This window comes from Geotrypetes seraphini, chromosome 4 (genome assembly GCF_902459505.1).
Source record: "Geotrypetes seraphini chromosome 4, aGeoSer1.1, whole genome shotgun sequence".
In the NCBI taxonomy this organism is placed as follows: domain Eukaryota; kingdom Metazoa; phylum Chordata; class Amphibia; order Gymnophiona; family Dermophiidae; genus Geotrypetes; species Geotrypetes seraphini.
Window position 1 is genome coordinate 88,550,553 of NC_047087.1, and position 7,040 is coordinate 88,557,592.

Sequence of the window (7,040 nt, forward strand, 5' to 3'; positions counted from 1 at the left end):
AAATCAGTTGCACCGCTTACTACTTCTTGAGATTGGGACGCCCGTAAAACTCCTAAACGTCAACAAGCCTTTCTGCAAATTTGGGAGCCTTACCTTCACTCTTTGTGCAGGGTCTGATTCTGAATGACTTCCATTAATATGCTGATTTCTCCTTCCGTCTTTAGGTCATGGATTTTTATTTTTTTTTGGGGGGGGGAGGAGTACAGTGGATGGGTGGGTGTCAGGGTTCTTGCATTTTATAACGCTTGATAGAATTGTATTGTGCTGGGCAGCTTACAATCTATCTAATAACCAGCTTAAAAACTAGGTGACATAAAATCACACAACAACATGAAAATGAGGTTAAGGGGAGAACAATTAAAAAAAAAAAAATGAAAGGGAGGAAAACATTATATTTTACATAGCTCCTCCAGTGTAGTCAACTACTGTCATTTTATTTTTTTTATTTATATTCTGCATATCCTACAATTCTATGCGGATTACAAATTATTCAGGCATTCAAGTATTTTTCCCTATCTGTCCCAGTGGCTCGCACTCTATCTAATGTACCTGGGGAACTGGGGAATTAAGTGACTTGCCCAGGAATTAAAGCTGTGGGCTGTTTACAGATAGCAGATCTAACATGCTCATGAACAATTTCTCGGTATGTTGGAACTGAAAGGCAATTTTGAATTGCTGATCTGAGGGTTCTTAAAGGTATATATGACCTTAGAAGACGTACAAGATAAAGAGGCTTTCCCGTAATTAATAGAAGCAGTTTGACCATGCTTAGCCTTCTAGTTGCCAATCATCAATCTAGGTAGTTGGGAATGCAATAGTAGCAGTGCCATTTCCATGCTTATTAGCTGAGATTAGGAAACATGCTACACTGTACCTGCTATTCATAAAAAAAATAATCCTCCTCCATATGATACCAAATGATACACCTTTTTGTAAACAAAGCAAAAAGTGGGGAAGGAACTGTACACATCAGCCTTGGGAACATAGAAACATAAAAACATAGAATATGACGGCAGAAGAGGGCCGGCGGCCCAACAAGTCTGCCCACTCAAGAACCCCCCCTCTCTGGTGTACCCATCTTTTATGCATAACTCTGTAGCACCCCCACCTGTTTGTCCCTGTTTGTCCTTTTGGAAAGATATATAAACTATAAAGAGTTTTACCTCATGCAAAATTGTCATTTCTTTAATAAGACATTAACTATTTTTTCTGCGGCCCTCCAAGTACTCTGTTTTTTCTGCAGCCCTCACATTTAAAGTTTAATATCTTTTCTTTCTCAAAACTGGCACATTTCAATCACTATATTGAAAATAAAATCATTTTCCCTACCTTTGTTGTCTGGTGACTTTATTTTTCTGTGCTTTCAACTATGTTTCCAGGGCCTTCTTGTCCTTTGACTGTTTTTCTCTCCGTCTTCATTTTCTGCCTTGCATCCATCTTTGGCATTAACTTAATGCTCAATTTTTCTGATTTCTTTTCAAAATCTACATTTCCATGTCTTACCTTCCCTTCCTATCTCTCTCTTCTTCCATCCTATTTCCATGGTCTAGCATCTCTTTCCTTCCTTTCTGTCCCTCCCTCCTTCCTTCCTTTCCCCTGGTCTGGCATCTGTCTCCTTCCCTTCCCCCATGCTCTGGCATCTCCCCCTCCCCCTCCATGGTCTGATATCTCCTTTCCTTCCCTCCCTCTCATGAACTTGGCTTCTTCTCTTGTTCCTCTCCTCTCCCTTCCCTCTCTTTCCCCAATTGGGTGCAGCAGCAACAGAAGCAGCATTTCCCTTCCCCCTTTCCTGTGCAGGAGAGGCATTTCTCTTCCCCTTTCCCTCCCTCTCCCTTTCCCTGCACAGCAGCAGCAGCAGCAGCAGCATTTCCCTAGGGTCCCCCTTTCCTATGTAGCAGAAGCATTTCTCTTTCCCCTCCCCTTCCGTTCTCTTCCTTGTGGAGCAACAGCGTGTCTGGCCGACTCGTTCCGTTCAAAGCCGTGGGTGGCGGCTCTTTGCGAGATCCACACCTGCGTCTGAAGCCTCTCTGATGTTATGACGTCAGAGAGGCTTCCGATGCAGGAGTGGATAGCGCAAGGAGCCGCCAACCCGTGGCTTTGAACGGAACAAGCCGGCCAGACATGCTGCTGCTCCAAAAGGAAGGGAAAGGGGAAGAGAAATGCTGTTGATCGTGTCCAGACTGCGGGCCGCAAATAAAACCTGGAGAGCCACATGCGGCCTGCGGGCCGCGTGTTTGAGACCGCTGGTTTAATAGATGGAGAAGGCAAATAATAAACTTTGTTCACAGGTGGAATATGTTGTGAGGAACAGTTCAAATTTTCAATAGGAAACTTTTTAAAGGCATCTCCTGGGGTTACTCCAGCAAACTTTGGGAAGTTCAATAAATGCAAGTTTAGCCACCGATTATAGTTCCCAAAATTTTCTATTTTTTTTAACGTATCATCAAATTGTCTTTAACCAATGAGGAAGTTACATGTTATATTATGTGCAGTCTTATATCATGCCAAATCCTTGCAGTGTGGAGTTTTAGGTGGGTTACAAAAAGCATGAATGTTACAAAGAGCTTAAATACATAATAATAATACCGCAATACCGTGAAGTTCTGTGCAGTTTACAAAAGATTAAAAATACAATTGAATAAGAAATAGAAATAAAATGGTCAAAATAACATTATACAAATCTAAATAGATTACTAAGCTTACCATTATCCATACAAGCTAATTACCCAAATATTTCAAGAACAAATGTGTCTTTAGACGTCTCCTAAATTCCACATATGAATTAGAAAGCTTGATTAGATGTTCCAGATCCTTGTCCCAAAATGCCGCTTGGTATGATAAAAGACATTGATGATGTGTTTTTTAAATTTACAACCTCTAGCAGACGGAAAAACAAAATTCAAATGCGAGTTCCTCCTATATTTATTGGTTGCAAAAGAAAAAAGCTTGGTTATATATATAGGGGTTAAGCCAAACAACTCCTTGAAACAGAAACAACCAAACTTGAACCTTATCCGCGCCTCCACTGGCAACCAATGCAGTTTCCGGTAAGAAGATGTCACATGGTCGAACTTCTTCAACCCCAAAATCAACCAGACCGCCACATTCTAAACCATGCGCAGTCGCTGCATATTCCTCTGAGAAATTGCCAAATAGGCAATATTACAAAGATATGAGAATGACAGGATTTTACTTCCTCCTTAAGCTGTTCAGACTGCATTGTAAAATCCATATTAACTGACTACATAGTGTTAGACAATGTATCAATTTTACTCACAAGTGCAGTCTGATCAGCTGAAGTCGCCATCTTCATCAGAACCTTCCAAATTCCTTCCAGTGTAACTCCACTTGGGGGCAAGCTGATAGTGATAATGGGTCCTCCAGATGGGTTTCCAGCAGTTTCGATTTTTGGGATGGGGACGGCACCCTCTAATGGTTTCTCAGCACTGCTCATGGCGTCTGGTACTGCCATTGCCACGCCCCTCATTTCTGAAGGATACTAGGGAGGGTTGTAGACTGTAGGAGATAATGATAAATTCAGGCCCAAGTTTCCAGGGCCACTAAGAACAGCAGGATCTCCAACTCCGGTATTCACAGAGTTGCCGATGATATCACTCGATAGGCTGTTGACCAAGAGTAAATGTTCGGCATGCTGGAATTGTGTGCTTCACTACTCCTTTTCTTTGAGTGTGCGGGAGGAAGAAACAGCCAAAGCTTCAGGCCCAGTGAGGGATGCCATCGACATTCATGTCGCCATTTTAGCTCCATTCCAAACAGTTTGCATTTTGCTATGTTTTGGCTCAAAACATTTATCACTCCGGTGTTGGTCCAAAACATTGTAGCTAAGCTTCATGGGCTTCCAATTATTTATTGTATTCATTTTGATTTTGTTTCTGGTATACAAAACAGAAGCATAGTCAAAACTAAAGTTTTGGATGGGTCATTGACAAACATGGGAGGGCACTATTTATTTATTTTAAAAATTTATATTCCACATATCCTGCAGTTCTATGCAGAGTACAATGAAACATCCAAATAAAAAAATAAATTATAGTCTTATGCAACACATAACCACCAGAGGGCATCCGCTGAAAATCAGGGGAGGGAAGTTTCATGGCGATCCCAGGAAGTACTTCTTCACCGAGAGAGTGGTGGACCATTGGAACAGACTCCCACCCCAGGTGATAAAGGCCAGTAGCGTAACAGATTTTAAGAAAAAATGGGATACTCACGTGGGATCTTTAAGGGAGTAAACTCAGGGGGGGGATACTTGGAATGGGCAGACTTGGTGGGCAATAGCCCTTTTCTGCCGCTTTTTCTATGTTTCTATGTTTCTATATTTCAATTAAACAACATAATACAATCGACATATTACAATACAACCAACAATGACTTGACTAGGCACTCTAAGCCTTGTCCTCTCCTTTCTTCTCCCCTCTCCCCCAAATTAAAATTAATACTGCCATATCTGTTGGGGATTCCCAAGCCCCACCATCTGAAGAAATCTTGAGTCCACCCTTATCACCTAAAGCATAACTGTCAGCGGCTCATCAGCTGACACCAGCATTACGAGTATACTTACTTTTTTCATGAGAACTGAGCATGCGTGCAGTAGTAGCATCGGTGGGTGGCATGATAAGCCACTGACAGCTGTGCTTTAGGTGATAGGGCCAGGCTCTAGATTACTTCAGCGGATGGGGCCTGAGTGTGGTCTGATGCAAAAGTAAATGGGTCTATGCCAGCCTAGGCCCACCCTGACACAAGTCTTTTCCAAGGTATTCCTCTTCATCTGAAATCTTTGCTGATTCCTGTACCTTAACCAGTTGGTGCTCCCATTCCCAACCATCATATATCAGAAAAGCTCATGCTGCTCTGCTTTCAGCTATTATGCCCTGCTTTTTTGGAATACCGGTAATCTATCTGCAGCCTTGCAATGTGAGACTTCCCGCTTACACTTTAAGTCTAACTTCAATCAATTCCCCAGAGGCATGATTTTTTTTTTTTACCCTCGGCTGTAGAAGATCTCAGGCATATGCGGCATATTTACAATTTCCCTTTTCCCCTTCCCCATCCTGCTTTAAAAATTTAATTGCGAATTTCTTTGCTCTATTGACTAAAAAGCAGGTATGCCTAGAATCTGAATAAGCTGAACTAAACTAGTGGTATGCATCCCAGCTCAGCATAAATCCTGGATCATATCCAGATCATGGATCTCCTAGGGGATTTAATTCTCTCTCAGACCACAAGAGTTTGATTCAAAGCAGATGTACAAATTGTGGTGTGTGCAGTGAATATCCCGGTTCATAAACCAGGGTCTACCTCTGAGCCACAGTGTGGTTCCCAAAAAGCAATTTAATTGAAAGGTAAGCAGAATGTAGTTCCTGCTTAGAGGGATGACTGAGGCTGGCTGTGGGCTGATCCAGCCTCAGACAGAGGTCAGTGCACTGGCTGAAGTTACAGTCAGAAGTTACATTAATTCTGCCTGTGCCAGGTTGAAGCTGAGGTTGATTGCTGCTAGCTACAGTGGGTTAAGGCCTGTGTTTATCATTTCTAACCACACTAGATGAAGGACAATACACATTCCAGGCCATGTTAGAGAGAGGTGAAGGCCAGCTCTTATCACTGTTAGCCAGGCTGTATGTAGACATTGCCTAACTCTGATGGCAGTAAGCTGAAGAACAGCAGTAATCAATGCTGTATGTCCAGTAGAAGTCTGGCATTTGTCATGACCTTTATGGTTGCTCCAATAGGAGTTAACAGATGCTGGATGGCATTATGCTTAGGATTACCATATGTCCTCTTAAGAGGATGTGCCCTCCTTTTGGGCTTCTTCAGATATGTCCTCAAGGTTTCTTAATTTTTGTGGAAATATCCTTTTTTTAATGTTTCTATGACCAACATACCTACCCACCTAATAAGAGAAACCTTCTCAGGCCTATTAGTCAGTCTTAGCAATCTGCCAAAGGAATATTGCTCATGCAGCACAACTTTAAGCATAGGCAGCAAAACGCTTTCTTGTTTGGGGGGCCCCCGAAAGCTTTGATGGTCTGACATCTTTCCCTTCCTTCTATCACCCTTCTGTGGAATCTGACACCTCTCCCTTCTTTGAGTCATCTCTCCTCCCTCCCAGTGTAACATTTCTCCCTCCCTCTTCTCCACCACTATCATGTCCAACAATTCTCCCTCTTTCTTCCTTTCCCCATGGGAGTGATTTACTTTTATCGAGCTATGCTCACAAAAATAACAAGCAGTCATAAGCATGCTATATGTGCAGAGTAGCCCAGTAAAAGAGAGAAGGAACTTTGCCTGGTGCTTGATACCATCTCTCTTTCCCTTCCACTCCACATACCTATAACCAACAATGATCTTTTTCTCTTCCCTCACCCATTGGCAGCATCTCTCTTTCCCACCACCCCACCCATGCATCTCTCTTTACCTCCCTTCCTACCTCCCAGCCTGTGCAGCATTTGTCCTTCTCAAACCCCTCCCAGTCCATGCAATATCTGTCCTTCTGGCTCCCCTCCACCTGCAGCCTGTGCAACATCTGTCCTTCCCTCATTTCCAACCCTAGTTCCCCTCCATTTTCTCAGCTGGATCCTGTGGTACAACTTCTCCCCACTTCTCGACTCTCCCACCTACCACCTCCCCTGTCACTGTAAAGTAAAATCTTCAGGCAGCCGGCAGCACAACAAAGCCAGCCTTCCGCCATCTGACTGACTGACCCAGAAGTGTTCTTTCTGCAGCACATCCTCTTCCTGCATAGGCAGGACGCTGCAGAAAGAACACTTCCGGGGCGGGCAGACAGTGGGAGGCTCGCTTCATTGTGCTGTTGGCTGCCTGAAGATTTTAAATTACAGTGGAGGGGAGGTAGTAGGTGGAGATGTCGGGAGAGTCATACTTCTGATTGCCAATTTCTGGGAAGGCCATAACCTCTGTGGCCTCTCCAGTTCCAATGCATATGACTTTAAGCATATGTCATAGAAAGAAGTTCACACATATCTCAGAAACCAGCTGAAGTTGTTGAGGGATAGTTGCTCTTC